The 25,545-nt window shown below is 38.2% G+C and overlaps 1 long non-coding RNA gene across 3 annotated transcripts in view; it reads left to right on the forward strand.

Annotated features, from left to right (window-relative positions):
• The window catches only part of LOC111743555, a 339,938-nt gene that overhangs the window by 132,434 nt on the left and 181,959 nt on the right, over positions 1 to 25,545 (forward strand). For all 3 annotated transcript variants that reach the window (XR_002781767.1, XR_002781768.1, XR_002781766.1), the window contains one exon: positions 13,137 to 13,186. This is a non-coding gene — a long non-coding RNA (uncharacterized LOC111743555). The remainder of the gene's footprint in view (positions 1 to 13,136; positions 13,187 to 25,545) is intronic.

Below are 25,545 nucleotides of genomic sequence, written 5' to 3' on the forward strand. Positions count from 1 at the left end.
TTTCCAGAATCTTGTTCCCTCTAGTTCTGGTTGTTTTAGCAGCTTGTTGATGCCTTTAAGCAGATTTTTTTTATAATCATGAATTTTAAGTTAGTCTTAGAAATATTGACCTGCTGTCATACTGGATTTTTTTATGGGGAAAAACTGTGTCAGTATCTAAGATGCATCAGATACTGTTTTGAGGAATGAGGATTGCAAAAGTGAATAGAGCTGATAAATTCTTGGGGTAGCTTCTCTTCCTACAGGAATAGGGCCCTTTTATGGGTTGAAGTGTATCCTCTTCAAAATGATATATTGAAATCCTTACCCCCAGTACCTCATAGGACCTTACTTGGACATAGGGTCATTGTAGATATAATCAGTTGTTATGAGCTTATACTGGAGTAGGGTGGGCACCTAATCCAATATGACTGCTGTTCTTATAAGAAAATAACCATGTGAAGACATAGAAGTGGAGGCACAAATTGGAGTATTGCGTCTAGAAGCCAACAAAAGCCAAGGATTGACAGCCACCACCAGAAGCTAGGAAGAGGCGAGGAGAGAATCTTTCCTACAGGCTTCAGAGGGAGATGGCCTACTGACACCTTGATTTTTTGACTTCTACCTTCTAAAACCGTGAGACAATAAATTTCTGTTTTAAGCCATTCAGTTTACAGTACTTTATTATGGCAGGCCTAGGAAACGAATATAGGACCCTTGTCTTTAGAAGTCGGAGAAGCTACTCTGATTAATGAGGAACTCCTGTGGGTTATAGAAAAGAGAGGGGGCCAAGAGAAGAGATGACTTAGAAATAGTGGTTTGATACAATGCTTTGTGTTGTCAGTAATATTTACAACATTCTAGATTTTTGGTGCACCATAGAAAAAGTACTTAATTGATATGATTAGATTTCTTGAAGCAACGAGAAAAAGGCTTGAGAGCAATGTCCAGTTAATTGTGGGACAAAACCAATTAACATCTATGGGCGTTTCGAGTACATATCTTGTGTTGCCAAGTGTAGCAGTGAATAAGATGCATGTAGCCCCTCTCTGTGGAGTAAAGGCAGGACCAATAAATACACAAAGAAATGTATAATTACTTGTTGTAACTTTTCCATGGTTGATTTCCCCAACTTAATTGCAAATTTCTTGAAGGCATTAGGCACATCTTATACTCATTGGGTCCTTCTACTATGCTTGGTTGAACTCTCAGTAACTCTTGGCTGATTATTAATTATCTGACCATCTGGACTTGAGAAGAAATTTTAGGTTTAAGGACTTCTGGGTAGAAGGATTTGCCTGAGGCTGACATAGATTCTTACCTGGCTTCAATTTTTTTTTTTTTTTCTATTTTTCCTCTTAGGAAGATACTCAAATTTTTGAGGTTAGTTTATGATGTGGTCAGAGGTTAATTTATTCTATTAGAGAATCTATATTCACCCATGAAATTCAAAGTATTAGACTGAAGTCAGAGGTGCTATTTTCTGTAATTGGCTAAAGTTAAGCAGGTGAGTAACACAGTTTCCAATGCAGGTAATAGTGCTGAGCTAGCACAATGCTCCCTCCATCTCAGAAACCCCTGAGTATTAACTTGTCTAAAATAAGCTACAGGGTTCTTTTAAACAAGTTAAGCTCTCCCCTACTTTCTGACCCCTGAACAGGGCAGGATTATTCTTATATTTCAAGACGACATCACTTGTGTTATCACACTCGAGACTTGGTTAAAGGAACTTTTATTGGACTACAGCCTCTCAGACTGCCTGGAATTCCCTTGTCTTGTTACTTAATAAGGTTAAGGGCTGCATTGATCTTAAAGTGACCACAGGAACCCAAACCCAGCAACCTGCTGGGAATAAGGCTGAAGCCCTGGCAGAAAGAGCTGTGCCTCTTAACTGAGAGAATGGGCTTATAGAATACTCTGGAAAGGAGGAAGCTGGCAGGAAGAAAATAAGGTCAAAACCTCCACTATTCTCCTTTTTATGCCAACCAATTATTGATATAGTGTAAGAGTTTCTTCCTTGAGCAAGGCATTTTTCCCTTTGCTGAGACAAAAGAATGTTTCCTGTATGTTCGTGCATGTCGATACATTTTTGCCCTCTTTTGCTTTTAAATCAGAGATATGTCCTGATAAAAGGATGCACATGCCTCCCAGAATGTGGGGATCACTGTTGCCAGCATGTTTGTTCAATGGCAGACTAGATAGACTATGACCCCGATAGAAGTTTTTATGCTCAATTCATAGTTAAGACTGTTCCCATTGTCAATAATACAAATGGAAGGCTATGATTCTTTGTTAGCATTGTTTGTTTCATGTAGGCAAGAGTCATTCTATGGATGTGTTGTTAAAATAAAAATCTGAACTACTCGGAGAAATAAATTATTTTCTAACTTACTATATTACTTCCCTATGACTATTGTAACAAATTACTACAAATTATGTGGTTCAAAATGGCACAAATGTATTATCTTACACCCCAGAAGTCAGAAGTCCAAAATAGGTCTCACTGAGCTAAAATCAAGGTGATGGCAGAATGCATTCCTTTCTGGAGGCTCTAGAAGGATCTGTTTTCTTGCTTTTTCCTGTTTCAAGAGACCATCTATATTCCTTGGGTCATGTCCCTTTCCTCTATTTTCAAAGCCAACACCTTTGGGTCCAATATTACTCATACTACCATCGCTCTGGTTCCCTTCTGGCTCTCACTGCCCTTTTTAAGGACGCTTCTGATTACATTGGGTCTCCCTGGATAAACTAAGTCACTCTCCATGATTAAGGTCATTAGCAACTTTCATCTGCAACCTTAGTTCCTCTTTGCTAAGTAACTTTATATATTCATAGGTTCTGGAAATTAGTCTGGGCATATTTGGGGGGAGTGGGGAGGTGAAGGAGGGTGTGTGTGGGGGGGTAGCATTATTCTACCTACAGCAGAAATTAGGAGATCTTTTCCATCTTTGAAAATTTGATTTTTGATAATTCCAGGGCCTGCGCTTTGGTTATGGGTTTTTATCTGTCAAATATTGAAGAAAAATTTAGATCTTCCCAGAGTCTTCACTGATCTCAATTCAGTTTCACTTTATGATATTCTTGATTTTGCAACTTAATCAGTTAGACACAGGCATTGATTATCAACCACCTATTTTGTGAGATTAGAAACTGCTGGTGAATTACTTATTGATTATGTATGACTGTGGCATAATCGTCTTTGCTTTCTAGTGTGTGTTTGCAGTGAGTTTAAGATAGAATCAGATTGAACTTTTTTCCAATACAACTTAGCATTCCCAGACTACCATACCCAATAGACTGCTTCTTTGAATTTCTGATTTTCTCTGAGACACATAGACTGGAAATTTTGGTGTCATCTTCAATACTTGTTCTGAGGGCCTTGACACCCAAGATACACTAGCTCCCTGATTGTTGCTATAGCTTCTAATCACTTGCCCTGATTCCAGTCTTTAACCCCTCTATCCATTTGCACACCCCAACCAGAAGAATTCTTCTCAGATAGTTTCACAAATCATTACTTCTTGGTCTAATGCTTAACTAGCTGTGTAACCTTGCAAAATTAATCTCTCTGTGAGACACAGAAAAAATGGAGCTAATAATATACAATATCTACTTTTAGGGCTGTTGTAAAAATGAAATGAAATTTCATACACGTAAGGTACTTTAAACAGTGTCAGGCATATATTAAACACTTGACAAACATTTGCAGATATCATTATGATTATCATTAGTATTATTAAGATATCAACCAATGCGAATGCCTCTGCTCCTGTCTGTGTGAACTCTCTGGCCCAATCATCTCCTGTAGAGAGACTGACCTCTTCCCTACTTACTTCCCCTTCATCTTCTTCCTACTCACTACCTACCCATGAGCCTTAACATTATCTGCTTTTGGGCAGGGGGAGGTGAGAAGCCTTTCTTTATGTATCAAGCCTTCTTGCCTGCATCCCCTCTGGGCCTGAGCTTCTGAGACCTAAAAGGCCAGGCTTTGTACTTCAAAAAAGCTGCTTCTCTTCTTTTTTGTTCTGACAACCCTTGCTGGGTTCGAAGCTTCACTTTTTGGCTTGAATGGGGAAAGTGTCAAAGTGCATAGAAAATACTAGGAATCTCCCAACGCAGCGTGCGCGCGCGCGCGCGCGCACACACACACACACACACACACACACACACATTAAATTATTGAAATTTCATCTGGTTTAAGAAGTGTTTTGAATAACAACAACAACAACAACAACAACAACAAATATTTACGAAGCTCTTCAAGCTCTTTGTATGCAGCAGTCACTTCTTTGGCTCCACCCACCTGTGTCATTTCGTTTCCAGCCCTGCTTTCATGGGTCCTCTGCCTCTGACCTTTACTCCCTGATCCTGGATTTGCATTCCTACCCCTGAGACTTTGCTTCTTCTACGTTGCATTTGGATTGCCCTCTTCCTTCTTGTCCGTTTACCCAAGTCCTCCCTATCCGTGCCATGACCCATCTGTAACGCATTCTCCGAGCACTCTGAAACCCACGGTTCCTCCCTTGGCCAGGCACTATGAAGATAAAAGTGAAACAAAAGGAAAAGATCTGGCCATTGAAAATCTAACCAAGGAGACGAGACTGATAGAGTCACAATAGAGAAAATTCCACAGTACTGTTAAATTCTCGGATAAAAATCATAATTTCTGTACACGTTTCCAGAAGTCATAGTCAATTGACCAATTACAATTCTAAATCTACACATATATTAAATTGACCATATCCTTTCATCCTTCAAGCAGATTTCTGTTACGAGCTTATGAACCAGTTCCAACTACTACGTATATATTAGTTCGGAAGCTTCCCACTTCCAGTAAGGCTGATATATACAAAACAGGATTTACAGGATTTTAGGTCATGGTTTTTTTTTTTCCCACCAAAAGACTCACCATAAAATTTCTTCTAAGGAGCAAAGTTTATTTGCTAAATAGCTTTAAAACATGATTTGATTTACAAAATGATTTTGTTTGCACAGAATTTCAGGACAGGTAGCCATCGCATAATGCAGCAAACCTGTAATTATTTTACCAAATAGCCTGGAGTGCCATCAGGTAATGCAACCCCCCAATAAGCTTAATTCATTCCCAGGAAGTAATCTGAAATTAAGTTTTGGTAGAAGGTATTAACAGAGCATGTCCAAGAGATAATTAACTGCTCATATTCATCAATTCATTTGCCCTTGGGGGAGTCTCACCTCCATCTTTACTCATTGATGGCTTTATTTGTGAATAATGAGTCACTACAGAAAGAGTGTTTGAACCAACAGAAAGGAAAGATCTTAAAATTTAGGTTGGTTCAGTAACTAGAGCAAGGGTTATGGGATTCTCAAGTCATGGATGAGTTTTAGAGAGTCCTCAAACAATGAAAATTTAACCCAAAAGTTGTGTGTATGTGTGCACTTTTTGTCAAGATCGAACCTTAGATAACTGTGATCGAATTTTTCAGAGGGATCTGTGACCCCTGCTCCCCATCCCAAGCCACTCCTTATTCTCCCATGGATGACCTTCAGGAAGTTCCACGAACCACCTTGATTTGTATCACAACCTTGTATATCAAATACACCTAGGACAAAAGCCAGTGAGGGACCCAGACTCTCAAGTCCCCTTTGTTTTCCCCTCCTTCACCCTTCTTTACTCTGGCATTAACATTTGCCTATTTGGATTCGGAGAACTTGACTTTATACTGAGTTTCATTAAATACATTTTTCTTAGTGTTGTCAAATGACAAAACTAAAACGATTTATTAACAAATTTCTGCCTTTACTCGAGGGAAAACAATCCGTGGATTGGAGGAGTACAGGGCCTTATAAGCAGTGGATGGAGCACTCTCTCCCAAAGGAATACTGGGCAAGAGCGATTTTATAGATCATTAGAAGAGGCACTGAGGAAATGGCATGCTTGGCTAGGAGGACAGAGAATTCCTTATAAGGCGAGCGGGTCCTGTTTTTTAGGGTGAAGTAGGGTGGCTGAAGCTGAGCTGGAGGTTTGAGATTGGTGTTAGAGTTCTTTGATATTGAGGCATTGCCTGTAAGTGCAGGCTGATGTGGGCCAAACCATTGGGGCGGCCTCCGTTTTTTGAGTTCCAATATATGAATTTATCAGTGTGGATTTTGTACTTTAGGGGCATCTGAGTGCCTTGAGAGGGATTGCAACCTGTCATCCTTGTAGTTGTCTATTTGTTGTGAATTGTACAAATTTCTCCTTTAGAGCGGTCATCTAGTTTTTGCTAGGGATGTTTTGTCCAGCATGACCCTTCTGATGTCAACTTATTCAGTGAGTATGAGATGACTTGTATCATTTTCATTGGTTTATTTCGACTTTAATGGAATTTTTTTTTCTGCATTAAAGGTTAAATTACTTAACATAACACCATGTGCATGCCTTTTTGTGAGCATTGTCTTAGTCATAAACCATAAAAAAAAAAAAACAAACTAAAACGGATCAGGGGAACAACCATATTGTAGAATAATTGATGAAGGGAAAACACCTTGTTAGGTTATGTTGTGATAATGAATGTTAACTATTGGGGTAATTGAGCTCATTGTAATGGGATTTGATGTTGTTTAACATAAACATCTATCAATCTGGAGGGTGGAAACACAAAACTTCTTCCCACTGAAATTGATTGTAATAACATTTTTGAGAAATAGCCTTATAGATTTCTTTTCAGGAACAAATTACTCCCAATGGTTGGTGTAAGAATCTTATTTTGTTCTTGTTCTATCTGGAAAGATGTTTTTGTCCCCAGTTTTTTTCTGATCTACAACTGTATCTACCTCTTCTAGTTTTAGGGAAAATGCAGTATATGTGATGACCATTCTTCTTTGTCAGAGGCAGATGACTTTGCTTTCTGTTAGAAAACAAGTCTCACACTGTAAACATGGGTACCAAAAGAAAAAGATGAGGATAAATGATTGCCTTACAGAAATTTAAGTAAGATAACTTTCATCTTACTGTAGAATGTTACAAATTTCATCATTGACTAGAAGTGCCAAAAACACATGTCAGTCTATCGTGTGTGTGTGTGTGTGTGTGTGTGTGTGTTTGTGTGTGTGGTGTATGTGTTGGAGGTGGTTGACTTAGAGAATGCTGAGAAGCAGAAAGATTGCAATAGGCCCCATGATGCTGTAGGAAGATTTTGATAGATGCTGTTTACTGTTGTTGAAGATCTGACTCAAGCCTTCTGGAGAAAGGTCATTAGTAACTCTCAACAAATCACTTTTATGTTGAGGCTGATGTGAAAGTCAAATGGAATTTGTTTTTAGAAGTCAATCAGAGTGAGACTCACTGTTAAGTTTGGTCAAAATAACTTTTCCTAAACTTATCAGTTTATGGTCTGGAAAGCTGTGACGGAGAGTAACAGAAATAATGAAAAAGATCTGGCATCAGTAAACACTGTGGGAATGAGGGCCTGGAAGAGAACTGTTTTTCAGGGTAATACAGCCTTTCCAGAGCCAGAACCACTCGGCTCCCATCGGCATTACCTCAACAACGTGAACGCTTAGCACAGAATGCTGCCAGTGATGTTGGACGGAGCCGGCTAAGCAGTGACTGCTAGCTCAAGCATAAAGACGGAAGGGAATTGAAGTCCGTGATTAGGAAATTGAAGGCTGGCTGAAAACTTGTGATTTCCTGTACTTAGCTGGGGGACTCCTGAGAGAGTTGATTAGAATGCACACTGAGCAGCCCACTCTTTTGTCTCTTCTGCTCTACACTGGACTGAAGTGGCGGGGTGCATTCCAGTGCCCTTATTGGATTTGTCTCTGAAGATTTAAAGCATTCAAAAGTAAAATTTCATTGATCTGAAAGGTCAGGAGGGGCAGGAGAAGGCATTACAGGTTTAATTTCCAGTTCTGGGTGACTTTCTAGTTTTTTACCTCCATGACTCAGTACCTCTTCTATATAAATGGAAGAAATGAATGTTAAAGATAAATAAAGAAAAGATCAAAGAAACATTCCTCAGAAACAGTCTGAGAAAAAGTAAATATGCTACACACTTCCAAAAGAAGTTAGCAAAAATCAACATTGTTAGTTTTTTTTTTTTTGGCATAAATCCTGCAGAATTTACTACTATAAATAAGAAGTAAAAATAAGACAAGAAACTCTGTACGGTAGTAAATGATGGTCAGTGTGAAGATAAGTATTTTTTATAAAGGAGAAAGAGAAGTTGGGTTTCCACCATAGCTTTGGATCCAATGAAATCCATATATCAAAAGGGGGAGGGGGACCAGACTAAGTTGGGTAAATTATATTGCCAAGAAATAGCCCACCGCAGGTAACTTGGGTGGCAAGACGCGAGCAGGATGTGTTAAAATTTGCTTCCTTATCTCTGGGAGCCAATGACAGTGACGTGCTTTCCTCCTCACCATTGTGAACCCCTTCCAAGTTAGGTCTTGGATACTCTGCCAGTTTCCTGTCCTGCCAGAGTCCTTTTGATTTAGTGGCATTTTAAAGTTATCTCGTGTGTTTTCCTTCTCCTTCTTTCTGAAGTTAGCATAGCCAGATTACTTTGATGTACAGCTGCCCTGTATTTCCGAACTCAAGAATCCCAGAGAGAGCCCAATTGTGGTGCTTCTGACTTTCCTAATACAGAAGCAGGCAGAGCTGAAGTGTATCTGTAATGGAAAACATTTTACATAGTAAATACAAATGGCCCCACTCTCTCCTAGGTCACATTTCATATTTAACAGCAATTTCAGATGCCAGCCTTGCTTCCTTTTCTCTCCACTTGGTACTTTTACATCAAGGTTCTTTTCAATCATTTCCAGCTAAATCAGTTCCCACATGTTTACATTCTATTTATAACAGGGGTATACACTGTCGGAATGCTAGAAAAAAATGAAGACTAGAAAAGCAAGTGTGTATTATTCATAATTACATCCCTAATGCCTAATGTTCCTGCCTAGGTTGTCTAGTGACTTGCTGGCCCATATTAGGTACTAAATATGTATTTTTGCAATGGAATCATTTTGTCTATGGGTAGAAGTACCAATGACTAAAATTAATAATCAAACTCAAGTTCCCAGAATAATTGTTTAAAAATTAGAAGATGTTTCTGAGATTTAGGTGGAAAGATAATTATAATACGTTCATAATAAGCATCTAAGTCAGGGAAAGCTATTGGGGGTCCTCTCTCATTGGGGGTCCTCTCTGTTCATTCCATGTTTCCTGTGGGCAATTAAAAGCAATGAGAATAATTTCCTGTCTTGATTTAGTCAGTGACCTTGTCAATACTGGCTAATGTTATATTTTCTTTCCTGGACATTCCTTTTAATTTTAACAATCCTTTCATCATTCTAGCGTCTTACACCAAAGATCTTGGAGTCGTCTTGTAATTATTTTTTTTCTCTCATTTCTACATCCAATGAGTCAACATATTCTGTTGTTTCTACCTTCGAAATATCCAGAGAATGACCTTTATTCACCACCCAAGTTTCAAGGCACCACTGTCTCTTGTCTGGATGGTCAGTAGCCTCCTAACAGGTCCCCTTTGGACTTTTTTCAGCACAGCAGGCAGACTGATTCCTTCAGACCCTTTTAAGTTGGATCATTAAACTCCTCTTCTTAAGAACACTCACGGCTCCCCATCTCACTCAGAGTAAAAGCCAAAGTCCTGACAGTGGCCTTAGACCTGGTCCACATCATCTCTTGGACTTCATCTTGGACCTAGTCTCCTTCCCATGGCCCTACTTGCCGACCGCATTTGTCCTTCCAGTGTCCTTACAGTATGCTCTCTCACCCCGCACTTGCCAGTTCTTGCACCCAGAATGTTCTCCCCACTCACATTTCCATTGCTGGTTTTTTCTGGTATTTACTCAAATGTTACCTTCTCCAAAAGTTTTTCTCTGATCACTCTATTTTAAATGGCTCCCTTCCGACAATCCTGCCCCTGCTTTTATTTTTCTTCATATTGCTTATTGTCATGTGACGTACTTAGATTTTACTGAATTATTGCTAATTGTGAAAATCCCCCACTAGAAGGTGAACTCCTTAGTACCTGAAGGCTTCGTCTGCTCTGTTCCCTGCTGTATCTCTGGAACTCAGCAGGGAGCCGACTCACCAAATATTTGCTGAATGAATGAATGAATGAACGCTTTCCCACTGTTCTGACCAAGCTACAATGTTTATCTCGATGAATCCACCTTTTAACAAGCCACGTAGACCAATTCTTTCTATGATATAGTTTAATAATATGATTCAATATGTGTTTAAAAGTAGATGACAGAAAGAAACTCCATCAGACCTATACTCCTTAAATTAATGTGAAGTCTTTTCTGAACTTTTTTTTTTTTGACATTACTGACCAACTGGAGAAAGCTGTAACAATATTTCTCATACATAATGGTGACCAATGAAAAGTAAACCCCTTACAGAACTGACTGCTCTTGAAAGCCCATTAAAGTACTGACTACATTCCAAAGCCCATTAATAAGCCTAATTAATGGCATCCTATTTCAGTATTAATGAGACAACTCTTTGACATGGTCTTTGGTTTTGTAACAATGGAATATACAAAGAACAGTGAGATGTTTAAAAAAAAACCAAAAAGACAATGCTTATTCCTGTTACTCAGCCCAAGAAACTTTGAAACCGCTTGAGTTTTCTAGCTGAAATACTTTAGTAGAATTAATTATTTATATGAATTGATTTCCTTTTACCTTAATTTGTTATATAAACACATTTATATATTTATGCTTATGTGGACATTGGAATATATTGGAAGATGTTAAATCTAGTAAAATACTTTATTTGGTATAGAAGTATTATTTTACGATTAGCTAAGACAGGTATTTTTATCTTATTTACCTCATAAAATTATTGTCTAGATACACAGTATCTTGGGGAGTCCATTTTAATTTTCTTTACAAAACTAATTTCTAGGGCAAATGTGGCAGTCTAGCATTTCTCCCTTATTTTAAAATAATGCTGAATTTTCTGGTTTTAGAATATCATGATAAAAAAATCTATGGTAAAAACATTAAAAGAATGCTTTTTTTTTTTCCTTATTGCATTTTTTCATTGTTTCCATTCACATCATCACAACTAATACTGGGCAGGCTAATACTGCCCATAATCTGGGCAGCTTAGGGCACAATGGCTGTTACATATCCATCCCCTCCACCTAAATGATTAAATTTATGTCACAAAATGTGTAATAGCAATGGAGCTGTGCATAACACCGGCAACCTTACTGACAGTCACTGCAAACCCTAAGACATAGTGTCACCTTTAAATTTGAAAAAGAGAGAGGAAGGGATTATGTTGGTTGGATATCAAAATAAGTAGCCATTTGAAGCCCATCGAATTGGTGTTCTTCAGCCCATTTTTATTTCCTCTTAATGTTTTTTATAAACATTGATATGTAGAGCCAGTGCCTTTGCAGAGGTGACTTTTTCTCTTTGCAAAACTATTTTAAAGAAGTTACTATTAAGATAAACAAATGGAAGCTAAACAGCTGAGATTCTAACCCCATTTTTGCCATTTACTAGCTATGTGGCCTTGGACAAGTAAATTAAATTTTCTTTGCTACAGTTACTTCATCTGTAAAATGGGAATTAATTGCATCTACCTTAAAGTCTTGATAGAAAGACAAAATGAACAAATATATGTAATTTATTTAGAACGATGCCTGAAACATAGTAAGCTCTGTTACATGAATGAAAGAATGGGCTTTGAAATCAAATATATTAGGGTTTGAATATTTGTTCATTTAATTATTAGCCATATAATAAGTTATACAACCTTTCTCAGATTCGGTTTTCTCATCTGAAAGATTTCTGTCTCCTAGGATTGTTGTGCAACATCAAATGAAATGATATTTTTCACTATTAGAGTTGAAAAAAAAACATGTTTAATTCTCTCAACTTTTGGGAAAATATAGGCAAATAATTTCTACTCTGTTAGTAAGAGTATAAATTGGTGCAATTATTTTGAAGGAAAATTAGTCAAATCTCTTATCCTTTTAAATGCACATACCTGTTTTTCAGCAATTTTACTTCTAGAAGTTTATTTCATGGCTAAATAAAAAAATATATATAATTAAATATAAATATAAATAAATATATATAAAGATACTTATTGCATCATTGTTTGCAATAATGAATAAGTGGAAACAACTTAGATGACCATCAATAGGAAACTAATTAAATAAATTATAATAAATCTGTACTATGAAATTATATGTAGCCATGAAAAGAAATGAGATAGATATACAAATATGGAAAAATGCCCAAGAATTATTATTACATTAAATAACTAGTTGAAAAATAGTATATGGTAGGCATCATGCAGACACATGAATAGATGTGTGTATATGTGTTTACACACATATAATAAGTATGTATAGACATGAAAATATATGGTATTGTAACCAGCTTGATATGCTTCACTAACTTGGTACACAGCTGACTACATCTCTCCTATTTTTTCCACTAATTGCACAAGTATCCACATTGCCCTAATAAATTTTTTAAAAACTCCAGGGTTTATGCAGTTCAAAAGGGGAGTGTCATCCAGCTCCTAACACCAGGGGGAGCTAGCTTAGCAGAGTCTGTTCAATCCTCTGCTGGCCTTTTCATTTCTAGGCTAAGTTGTACTGACTAGTTGTGGCACCAGCCATCAGGTGACACTTGGCCATGGCTGCTGGAATGCCTCACTCCTCCAGAATCTTGAGAAGCTGTGATGGCCCATGTTTGTGCTGTGTTAGGATAGCTGTTTTTAGTTTATACTCACAAGTTCAGTCATTATTCTCCATTTTGCAAGTCTAGTCTTAGCCACGTTCCTTGAAGGAACCCTGCAGTGAAAACTCTTGGGCCCTGATGATGAGCTGATATCCTTTAGCCCTCCTAGGGAGGCCTCAGTATACATTCCTAATGGAACCATCAACCAGCCATCTAGCTAGTTTCCCTAACTTCGGGCAGAGTTTGAACTCTAGATTTCTTCTTTCCCAGAAGAGAGTAGAGATAGGTTCTTTTTCAGATTAGTCAATCTCCTCTCCACACTCTGCAAACCAAAGATAGGAATGGCTTTTGCTAAAACACACATGCCTGAATTGTCCCCTTATAGTCTTGTCCCAGGAGACTGAGTGTCCGCTCATCTTGTATTTGTATAATTACGAGCAACTACTTTTTCTTTGCAGAATGAAGACTTTCCTTTGAGGTGAATTCCTGGATGTGCCTATTCAAACAGGTAACAGCTGGGGGATATGGGCACTTACTAAGAGCCCCTTTATCTGAATAGTTATATTTCTCATGCACACACGTTTTTATTTGTTGATGATGTGTATATGTATAGAAACTTCCTAGAACTTGAGTGGAAGAACACTCGAGAAATTATTGTTGTTTATGAGGAGTAAGAATGATCGTTAGGAGGAAGACCTTTATTTTTTGCCTTATCCTTTACTGTTTTGCTTGGATTTTAAAAAAATTACTTTGCAATAAAAACAAAAGTACAGAAAAAGATAATTTTGAAAATGAGAAAATATGTTTCCCAGCATATGACAAATGTAAAAAAAAAATGATTGTTTCCTTTCTCCAGTGTAACTGGCATCATTATGACCCTGTTATCTGGACACGGGAGGGTGAGCAGATCTAACATGTCCAATATTGATGGCAGAAATGGCAGAAATATGAGATAAGGGTCAAAAGGACTTGAAATGTTTCAAGGTGGGCCAGTGTGTATGGTATTATTTATCACAATCTTTGCTCACAGGGCTGCCATGTACAGTTGTGTTAGATGTGTACTGAAGGAGAGTATCACATCTAACGGGTATGTTCATGTAACAAAGTGCATTGGTATGTTTATCTTTGCCTTTGCCTAGAAGGTACAAAAAATATCCCGTTCAAACAAAATTATTATATTATGACAATTATATAGCAGATGGCAGTAAAGCACATTGGTACCGTATAGCAGACCATAAGGACCACTGCCAGAAGTGATCATATCTAACAGTGATGGAGAAAGCAATTGTCTTTTCTTTTCTGGCTTCCATTCACCTTCACGGTTATATGGTCATGTGCCACTGAATCCCCCATCCTGTCGGAGGAGGAAGAAAAACAAAGGATAGCATACACTCTCCCTTTCCCTGAGCCCTCTCCTTCTCAAACAAGGTACCTTCAGAATTAGTGGATGGGTTTACAGTTATTTCCTGCAAACCAAGATAGAAGTTCTTTGGTCCTTGCTTATATCAGAATGCTCTTAAATAGAGTGCGAGTGAGCTTAAACTAGATGGAGTTTTTGTACCTTCAGACACAAAATCTTTTACCTTCAAATTGTTGTGAACTTTGAATGACAAGGAAACTCAATATGATTGAGAACTTTGCTTGAGTTGATTATTTGGTATATTTGTCAAAACATAAGAACTGTTGTTAGAATACTGCTTAGAACTATCTAAAGCATAACTTATTTTAATACATTAGTATGTATTAATGTTTGTATATGTTATTTAACTTTAGGGTTAGTTTATTTGTAATATAAACATTGATAGTTGTGCTTATGTCTTTAGTGTACAAACTTTGGTACTCAGGCTCTAATAGACAAAGTGCTGCATAAATACCTAAAGTTCGTGTATGGAGTACAGTTCCAGGAGTCTACCTGTGCAACTCTGTTGGTCTTATCATATACAAGGTACAACAGTTAACCCCCCTGGTCACAATAACCTGAGTAGGGCATTAAATAGATAAAAAGTTTATGTCAGGTAGGGCTCTTTCAGCTGCAAAGGATAAACACTCAAGTCCAACTGGCTTAAGCACAAAGGGAAGTTAGTCACTGGCTTCTATATTAGAAAGCCCAGAAGCAGTGAAGCCTTTAGGACTGACTCGAAGCAGGGGCTTAAACAATACAATGAGGACCTAATCTTTCTCCAGACGAGTTTTGTTCCCAGGCTTTATATGCCAGTTAAATAAAAACAAAAACAAACCACAACAACAACAACTCACTCTCCCAGGTTCAAATTCAGCAGTGAAGAGCGTGTGCTTCTCCCTTGGTCTTACTGCATCTCTTTAAGATTGATCATGTGCCGTTCCTGAACCAAATGCTGTAACCAGAGAATGTGACCTTTTGTTTGGCCAGGAATGAATCATGTGCTTTTACCTGGAGCCAGGAGTGAAGTCAGCTGTCCTGTAAACCCATGTCTCAGATGGGAGGAAGGGCTGGTTCCTCAGAAGAATGTCAGGATTTGGGTAACAGAAGACACTGGGGAGCAAAAGGAAAAGATGCCTTTTGTTAAAGGTAGAGAGTCTAACCAAAAGAGAGTGTATAGTTTGATTTTCATATGAACATTACTCGTTAAGGTGCAGAAAAACCAAAATAGAGAACAGCAGCTGGGCCGTGAGTTGGGAATGTGCAGCGATAATGCTAGTTGTATACGTCATTCTATTATGCGTTGGTTGTTCATCAGATTCATCTCAATCTTCGTGACCTTTTTACCTAGATCTGGTGGAAAGCACTGGCACTTATAACAATTTTGTTTTTAAAATGATTTTTTCTTTTAATTTCTTTATTTTTTAATGTAAACTTTTGTGTCACCTCCACCCCCACCATGTGTCATTGTAGAAAACTTGGGAAAATTCCATAAAGTAAAAAGAAATTAACAAAAATCACTCAGATACCATCTAAAGATTTTCGCTATTAGCATCTTGGCATATTTCTTTTTTTTTCCTATTGTTTTATTTTGCATCATAAATCATACAAATGATATGGGAGGGGGGTCGAAGAAATAGTAGCAATTCTGGGGTAGGAGCTCAGAATCTAGATATAAAGATTCAGATATAAAATGTTTCAAGAGCATTTAATGTATGAAAACAAACCTCAGAAGACAACTGCATTTTCTGATGCTGTTTTCTATCCTGCAGGCAAGACATTATTCTTTCTCAGGATATGAAAGGTTATTTCAGTGATATTGGTTTAAATCAAAGAGTCAGGTCAATTTGTCATATGTCCCTGAGTTTTCCAATCAACAGGATTTATAATATTATTAATCACATTTGTATGTCATTTTATCAGCTGTAGAGGTTCTGGATAGGGCTCCTGTGAGAATATACAGTGTGTCATACATTTTTAATACACTCGATATTATACCTTCCACAGAGCTCCTCTCCCTTCATATTGGTGTATTCTTAAATTAAATCATTTTTAGAATAACATGAAAGTAAAGCAAGGAAGAATGCTGGTTTTACTTCTCCTGATGCTCTTTTCCCGTTTGCAAGTGGAGATAGTATTTAATAAAGGTTGCCTAAGAGCAGGGATCCAAGTTGAGTTAGCCTTGGGCCCTTTATTGGCTCAGTTTCTCATATACTCGTGAAGGCTATGGCTCCCTTTAGTTATTGAACGAGATAGAACTTTCCATGTTATTTTTTAAAAATTCTATAATAATGCTGTACAGTTCAGACAAGATTGCTGTCTTGTCTTTTTCTTTCTTAGACAAACTTGGTCTTTTGGCCATTACCGCTATCTCAGGAAAATTTTTCACTTCCACGCAGTTGTCAGGAGCGGAGATCTGTGTCATCTCTGATTCTTGCTTGCCTGTCTCCCTGTATCCAAAACCAATTCTTGTCCATCATACATCATAAATATCTCATGTGACCATGAAGGAAAAATCTAGAAAATCACAGGAACACCAGCCCTGTCATTTTGGAATTACCTCATAAACACCAGCCTACCTGATTTCTTGTTATATGAGAAAAATAACCCCCATCTGTTTAAGCCACCATCATTTGGACTTTCTCTTCCTTGAAGCTGAAAGCATTCCTAATTGACATGGTGCTACGTACTCTAATTGGTACACTACCCTCGCTTCATGTAATATTTATATTTTGTTATAATTTATTATCTAATTATCTCTTTAGCTAGAAGGTAAACTTTAGTGCATATCTGTCTTGATCACTGCTATACATCCCAAACCTAGCAGAGTGCCAAGAACCAGAGTGCCAGAATCAGATTTGTCAAAACTGGACCCAATTTCCAGCTGAAGTTGAGTAGGGGATGAACCACTGAACAGGAGGCATCCATGACCAATTTGCTGTAGTCCCTACCATTGTACTTTGTCTCTAGTATCCAAGGCAACTGTTAGTGGTTGACATTTATACTCACACTGCTAACTCCCAGCCGAGAACAGTCTTTGTACCTATGTAAGTAGAGGTAAGTGATTAAGAGGTAATTAATTATAGGTAAATGATTAATAAATATTTATTAAATGAATATGTGGCTTATAGTACCATGCCCTATCTCTTCCATAGCCATACCCCTTAGGATACTAGAATCAACTTAAAGGAGGGAAACACTAATTGAATCACAGAAATCCAGGTAATTTGGTGAATATCTGGAATTACTATACTACGCCATGACAGAAGGTTTTACGAGGCTAACTTCATGCTTTAATCTCAACTTTTTTTGGGAATCCCTACCTTAGACTTCCCTTTTCTTTGGGATTGGAAATTCAAATGCCAAACAGAGAACATAGATGAGTATGGTAGGATTATGTAAGCAGAAGGACACCTTAAGCTGTATTCTTCTAACACAGACATTGTATTTGCATTAAAAACATGGGACAATTCATCATTTTCACAAAGAAATACGCTCTCTCCTATTTTTCTTGAAATGATCTTCTTTCCATTTATTTCCTACTTTCTCATTTTTTGATAGTTACATTGGTACAAAGACAGTGTTCTCTGGTGAAGTTAGACAGCAGTAAAATCACAGCAACTGTGGCCTCTAAAATTGGCTTCAATATCAGGCACACAGATAAATGGGGGGAATGATGGAAAATTGATTATTGATGTCCCTTGTTCAGGGATTCATCTCCTACTCGACTTTAGCTGGAAATGTGGGTCTAGTTTTGCCAGATTTGAATTTTCAGAGGAGAAAAATCTAGGTTTCTGTGGGGAATCCATTTTAAAGTTTGGGTCATATTAAAATGAACACAGAAACAAACAAAATATGTTGTGCGAGACATAGCTGGAATTTGGATCTGTCCATGGTTCATGAGTTTGCAACCTCTGTTCCAGGAATCAAACTTCTGCAGCCATTACTTGTTAATACTCCTTAACAGAGTATGTGGATGGGCACATGGATGAATGAAGAATTGATCTTTCTGCTTTTGATTTCTTCTTGTCTCTAGCATGGTTTTGCTTGCCTCTTCATCCACCCGTATATCTCATACTCCAGGCGCATTGACCACTCCCTTGGGTAAATGAGTTTGTCCTAATTTTGTTCTTACAATTCCTCAGGCTTTTCTCCTCATTCCTGTCACAGTAAATCCTGCAAGTCCCATATTGTCGTAACCTCCTCTATGAAGACTTTGCAGACATATGAGGCAGAAGTAATGGCTCCCTCTGTCTTCTTACGCTGCTTTTTCTTATACCACTAATATAGAATGGGCCCTGTTTTAATATCGATAAATTTGTAACTGTCTGTCTCTCTAGCTATGTTATGCAACACTCATGGGTAGGGACCAGTTTTGGGGTCTCTTCTTGAGTAACCGGTGTCTTATTTGCTACTTGGCTTTTTTAACTTAATTTTTCAATGCCTTAGCTTCCCAATTAATTTGGAAACTCATGAGGGTAGAGATTGTTGCCTCATAAGACATTATACTCTGCTATACCTAGAGTACATGTTTAATAATTATATTTTTTAAATGTCAATACCTTTTAGAAAAGAATAAGATATTATTTAAGACCAGCGACGTGCTCTGTGTTCTCTTTAAAATTAATTGATTCTCAGGACCATTAAACTGAGCGTATTATCCTTAATCTAACCAATTTTTTTAAAGTATAAACCAGAATTATAGGTTTTGTAAGGAAATTCTATATTCATTACATTCATGTGCATGAAACAACAGTGCTTTTTAAAATCAGCCCATTCATACCGCACAGAATTTTTTAATGAGTGTTGAAAAGTTTGCTGGCTTTTGTGCTTAAGCAGACCAAATTCACCTTTGTTTGCTCTGTTCATTTGCTTAGCAATGAATACTTTGTCCCATTTTCTATCCACATACAGTAGAAAGGCAAATAGCACTGGGATGTAATTGCTCCACTATGATTATTACTACTACACTGGAGACTTTTATAACTATCTGTGGAACCCCTGTTGAAACACCATAGGACAGATTCTAGTGTTTTTAAACAAACTGGTACATAATGTCTATTATTTAGGATTTTTTGGTTGCAAGAAACAGAAACAGACTCTGCCCAGTTTTTATTAGATTGTCAGATAGCTCATAGAATCAACAGGCTTTTTTTTTTTTTTTTTTTTTTTTTAAATTCTGGCAAAATCTGGATATAGGTTATTTTTATGGGGTTTTTTTTTTTTTTGGTCCTTTAGTTAAGTGGTTTCATAAGAAAGTTAGCTTAATTTCTAGTTTCACAGAATATCTCATAGTCTCCTTAATTTGAGTACCTTAAAGGGAAACAGTTCTCCTGCCGTAACCCTATCAACCTCAGCCCTGACCTTCTTCCTTTCTATTTTGTACTCCATGGGAAAAACGAAATAACACCAGGAAAGAAGACTTCCCCATTCTTTTAATAGGCCCAATTGCATTCCAGGCTGTAAGTGAGTTTCAATTCAAGACAAGTGGAAGGTCAAAGTCAGGATATTAATGAGAACCATATTTTGTCTTCCTTGGTGGCTATTAAAATGATAGATGCCAGTGCAGTGGGCTAGAGGAAACCCACTCAAGACCTTGAATGTTACCATCGATCGTTAAATCTCACACACACACGTGTCATTATGTTTGAGTCGTATAAGTGCAGCCACACTAAGGCCATGGCTGCTTCCTGGTTCTGTCTGTCACTGGGCTGTCAAATCCCGTGTAAACAAAGAAGGTTCCCTTATTATTGATTTGATGCGGAACAGCAAGAAAGAGCTGGAGCTAAATCTTGGTGGATGCATTCCTGAGCTGAGTTCAAGCCCACTCAGAAGGGCAGGAGTCGGGCAGCAAAGCAAATTATCCCATGCAGAATGCTGGCCTGAAAGGTGATCCACAGAGGCAAAGCTCTGTTTACCCAAATGATCTCGATCTCTAAATTTTGCTTTTCTGTCAACTGTTCTTATGCTTAGTGACAGTTTTAAGGGCTGCTGTTTTACTGGACTTTGGTCATACCTGGCATTTTAAATTAGTGTGGGAGAAAAATGGAAATGTATTGGTAGGGGCAGAGTGAGAAAGTAAAGAGGAAAGAATGTGGAAAGGTGGTTAACATGGCATGGGTCTATTGTCTAAATTTATTAATTCATTCATTTACTCAATCAACCTTTATCGAACACCTTTATGTGCCAGGCACCCCGCTAAATGCCGGATATGTGGGTGGTTTCCAAAACTACTCTCAGATTTCACGATTCAATAGAAAGACTCACAGAACTCAGAAAAGCTGTTATATTTGTTTAAACTTTATTATAGCAAAAGATACAGGTTAAAAGAAAATAGGCATGTAGGGCAGAGCCTGGGAGAGACCAGCTCAAGATTCCAGCTGTCCCTTTTCAGTGGAGTCACATGGACAGTGCTTAGTTCTCCTAGCAATGATGGGAGACATCATGTGTGACAACATGTGTGAAGTATTACCAACCAAGGAAGATCAACAGAACTTTGGTATCCAAGATTTCATTGGGGGTGACTCATATAGGTGTGGAGCACTCATAAGACTGACATTAGCTATTCAGTCTCCAGCCCCGACACTCTCAAAGGTCAAGTTAATACAATGGAGCCCAGAGCCCAAGGCAAACCAAAACAAGCATTCACCATAAACCACATTGTTAGTGGAAACTATCTTTGGCATGGCCCAAGGCTCTAGGTATGCAAAGGCACTCTATCAGCCAAGATATTGCAAGGCCATACAAGTCATTTTCCAAAAGCTGATCAAAGTTCTTATTTTGAAAGGTGCAGGGTTTGAACATCTGGAGCCTGCTGAATTAACCCTTTTCTGTACACCGAGGATGGCACTCTTTCTCCCAAGAGCCTGGAAGTCTGGTTATACCATCAAATACATGTAAAAAGGCACAACCAATACTATATTCTGTTATATTGACTTAGCTTCATTTCTTCTTCTTCAACATCTAGAGTGTTTACTATGTTCCTGTGACTGCTGTAGGTAGCGGGGATAAAGCCATGTACTAAACATCCCTCCTACTCTCATGGAGCTTCCACTCTAGCTGGGGGAGGTAGACAATAGATGGCTACGTTAATAAATATGTTACATATCAGCCATTTTTTTAAAAAAGTAAATAAAAGTAAGGAGTGTAATGAGAGATGGGGATATGGAGGTTGGTGTTTTGTGTGGGGTGATGAGGGCAGGTCCCACTGATAAGATATTTGAGCAAAGACTTGAGGGAAGTGAGGGAGGGAACCCAGTGGACATCTTGGGAAAGGATGTTCCAGGCAGAGGAAGAGTGGGTATAAAGGCCAGAAGGCACGGGCTTGCTTGGTGTTCGAGGAAGAACAGGGAAGCCAGTGGCGCAGAAGCAGAGGGAGGAGGGAGAGCGAGGAGGCAGAGGGAGTAGGGCCTGGACTGTTACTCTAGGAGAGATGGGAAGTCTGAGGGAGGTGTTGAGAAGAGTGACACGATCTGAATTATGTTTTCAAAGGGTCTCTCTGGTTTCTACAAGGAAAATAGACTTTAGAGGGAAAAGATGGAAACAAGAAGATGAGTCGAGTGCTAATATGTAATATGGTGGCTTAGACTAGGCTTGTGGTAGCAGCAGTGTCTGGATGCTTAGGTGTCCTGATCTATGTAAATCTCAAAAGTAGAGCCTTACAATTTTCAGATGGAATGGCTGTGGAATGTGAAGAAAGTAAGGAAGGAATAAAGGATGCTTTTACTAAGAAAAGTAGTTTATCAGCCTGAATTGCCCCTGTAAGCTTTCATTTCTAAAACATTTACCTGATGCTTCAGGATGAATTGTAATTAACACCTATGCAGTATGTTATGATTTAAAAAAATTCATTTAATTGCAGAGATAATACATGGCATATAAATTAATATTCCCCTTTAATAGATATCAAATAATGCCAGTGGTCAATGTCAAAGTATTAGTGAAATTTGATAGGCATAGTTGGTTCAACCCCAAGTCTTACTTTTCATATGTGGCATCTTTATTCTGTTAATCTCTGTATCTTTGGAATGTTTTTGGCTGCAAGCAATAGAAATATGACTCAACCTAGCTTAAACATTGAAGATATTCCTTATGTTACATAATTGCAAATCTAGGAATGGGATGGGTTAAGGTCATGGTATGATCAGGGCTCAAAAAGGTCAATGAAGACCCAGGTTCTTTCTGTCTCTCTAATCTGGTCCTTAACGTTATCTCCCTGATAAGAGTGTTTCTCCTTATGGTTGCAGTATGGCTGCCAGCAGCAATCTGAGCTTCCTGTTTTCTTGTTCAAGCGTAGGATGAAAGTTCTTCATCAGTCTTACTGGAACAGCTTACCAGCCTAGGACCAAGAACTGTTATCAGCTAAATGCCCTGCTCTGAATGGCTTAAATTAGTCAGGATCTATCTCTGAATGTGGGGAGGAAATCACTGTCTTCTGATTCATGTATGTGAAAGGCAGTGGGAACAGTTAAAGCAGAGGTCCTAAAGAGCATGCCTAGAACATTCTAGTAATGGCAAGGAGATTAGAGTGGCTGGAGAGAAATGAATTAGAGGTCGAGTAGTAGGGAATGAGGTTAGAGGTTGAGAGGGATCAGACAATGTAGGACCTTATTATCTGAATAAAATGGGAAGTTATTGCAGGGTTTTGAGCAGAAGCGCGGATGATCTGACCTATATTTTAAAAGGATTCCTCTGACTTGTGATAGAAATAGACTGTCGCAACAAAGGTGAAATCAGAGAGACCTATTCAGAGGCTAATGCAGTTATTTAGGTAAGCAGGATTGATAGCTAACACAGGTGGTAGCAGTGGATGTGGTGAGAAGTGATTGGATTCTGGATGTATTTTGAATGCAGAGCCAACAGAATTTCTGAAAAAAAAAATTGGATGTGGAGTGTGAAAGAAGGAGGGGTCCAGGGTGTCTGTAACAGAAGGATGGAATTACCATGAACTGTCATGGAGTAGACTTAGATAGAATAGGTTTTGGAGGTCTATGAGAATTTCATTTCTTTTTAGCCATGTTGATTTTGAGATGTATTTTGATGCCAAAATAGAAACTTGGAGTAGGCACCAGCTCGTCGTTATGGAAAGTCAAGGCTAGAGGCACTAACGGAAAATGTGTCAACATATACATGGCGTTAAAATCTGCAAGAGTAGACAAGAGCGCCACGGACGTGAGAGTGAGTGAAGAAGAGGACCAGGGACTGAGCCCTGAGGCACTTTACATTTATAAGGTTAGGGAGAAGGTGAGAAACCAGCTGCTGTGACTAGTGACAGAGAAGGGAAACTAGGAGAATGTGATGCCCTGGAAGCCAAGAGCTTCTGGAAGAAGCAGCATGGAGGAGGAAGTGATGAATGTGCCTGTGCTGCCACATGGAGGTCTTTGGTGACCTTGACAAGGTACAGTAGAGGGGGCAGAGTCCTGATTAGAGTGCTTTAGTTATTATTATTATTTAGTTCATACAAACAACATTTAAAGCTCTTAATTTAAGTACTCTTTTCAGATAGTCAGGTCTTCGAATGTTTCTAATAGCGTACAGCTCTCTATCCCAAAACAGACAGGAATGCTAACTCTACACATCATTTTTTCCCCTTCTGTAACAGTACTTTCCTTCTGGTGAGGAAGCCTGTATATATTGCCGTGAGCAATAGAAGCTTTCTTTGATATTCGAAATATGAACAGAAAGGATAAATTGAAGGTTACTAAAGGATATATCGAAGGCCAACACTGAGAAGTGTAACACATGGACTGTTGCATTTGGTTTCCATAACTTACAACTCTCATCACCGTTTTAGAGATGATATAACTAGGATTAGAGAGAGTTTGTTACCTAGCAAAGTTTTCACTGCTGTGGTTGGCAACATGGCAGACCTATGATTTGAACCAGGTCTTATTTCTATAATTAGTTCTCCTGATATTACAAAATTTGAATTACGAAATTTAGTTTATGTAAAGTTTATGGTGCTTAACAAAATTATAAATGCCACAGAAATCCTTGTTGAATTTTACTGAATGGATTCACAGGCTGTGAATATTGAGATAACCACGCCATGCCCGGTTTGCAGTGTTCTTTGGCCAGTCACCCCTTTTTCCTGCTGAGATATTTTCTCCCCTTCTCCCTGCTACACCAGGCAGATACAATTTCAGGTTGCCTGGTTTAAAAGCAATTATACCTCTAGAGAATCTTGTTGCCTCTGATTTCTAAGTGCTGGTTGTTTATAGAATTACTGCTCGGATCCCTTTAGTTCAAAATGAACATGCCAATGAAACTGAAATGAGAATCTGCACTTCTAAATTGGATTATCAGCTTCCCTAGTGTACCAGTTTGCACCATTCCTCCCTCAGCAAAGTTGCCAGTAATTCTCAGCAGTTTAGTTTTACAGCTTATACTGGATGGTTGGAGCTAGGTGCATCTAGTTAACTTATTAGTTATGCTGTGTCTTGGGGATTACTGTTGCCACAGTAACAGACTAACAGATCTTCCTAACCTTTTAAAATAGGTTCTAAACCTTAAAAAAAAAAATTTGTTGAGAGGAAGGTAGGATTCAACTATCAGTTCTAAATTAGTATGCTCCAATGCAAATTTTTTTTTTAGAAAAGGGAAATATTCCCTTGCCTCTTTCCCTCTTGCTTTCTGCTTGGAAAATCCTTTTCAGCGTTTCTTTGTAAAACAGAGTTGCAATCAATATGGCTATTTTGATCCAACAGCAATTTATACAACATGTTTTCATTGCTGACTATTTTTGTTTGGCACTAGCATAATTGACTGATGTCAACAGAGCTGGATTAGTGTTTATCAGTTAACCACGGGCTGTACAGAGGCAGCAACACAAAGCAGTGTTTTCATGAACTTGATAAAAAGAATGGGCGGGTGGTTTAATTTCCCTCTGAAAGGAGTATTAGAAGAATTAACAGACTTTCTGGAGTGCAGTAAGATTAACTTTCAGGTAAATCAGGCTTGGGTCTAATTTCAGTCAAGTTACATTTTAATTTCTAGAAAATAATTTAACCAAAACATTTGTTGAGGGTGTGTGTGTGTGTGTGTGTGTGTGTGTGTGTGCGTGCGTGTGTGTTTTAAATACTGTTTTAATGAAGTACTGCATATTTATAATTAAGTACTAAGGAAAAACTTACTATATTCCCAAGATTTTGAAAACAACAGTTAATTATGGAAAGACAGAGCAACCCGATGTCCAGGTTGAAGAAAACCCAACGTGGGGATAGATATATGATCCAGGAGTCTGAGAACACATGCAGGATAATTTATGCTCTTGTGTAGGCAAAGGGAAGGATGCCGATGGATGCTGATGATCCACATACCATCTTTGCCATCCTCTTGATTGGCACATACTCTTCAGGGAGCAATCTCCCTTCTCTGCCAAGGGAAATAAAAATATGGCAACGCATTGGCGGCTGCTAATGAGAATGAAGAGGCCAAATGGGAAAAATGGAATACGTTATGTTTATTTA

The sequence above is a fragment of the Pteropus vampyrus genome, unplaced genomic scaffold, assembly GCF_000151845.1.
Source record: "Pteropus vampyrus isolate Shadow unplaced genomic scaffold, Pvam_2.0 Scaffold116, whole genome shotgun sequence".
Lineage (NCBI taxonomy): Eukaryota > Metazoa > Chordata > Mammalia > Chiroptera > Pteropodidae > Pteropus > Pteropus vampyrus.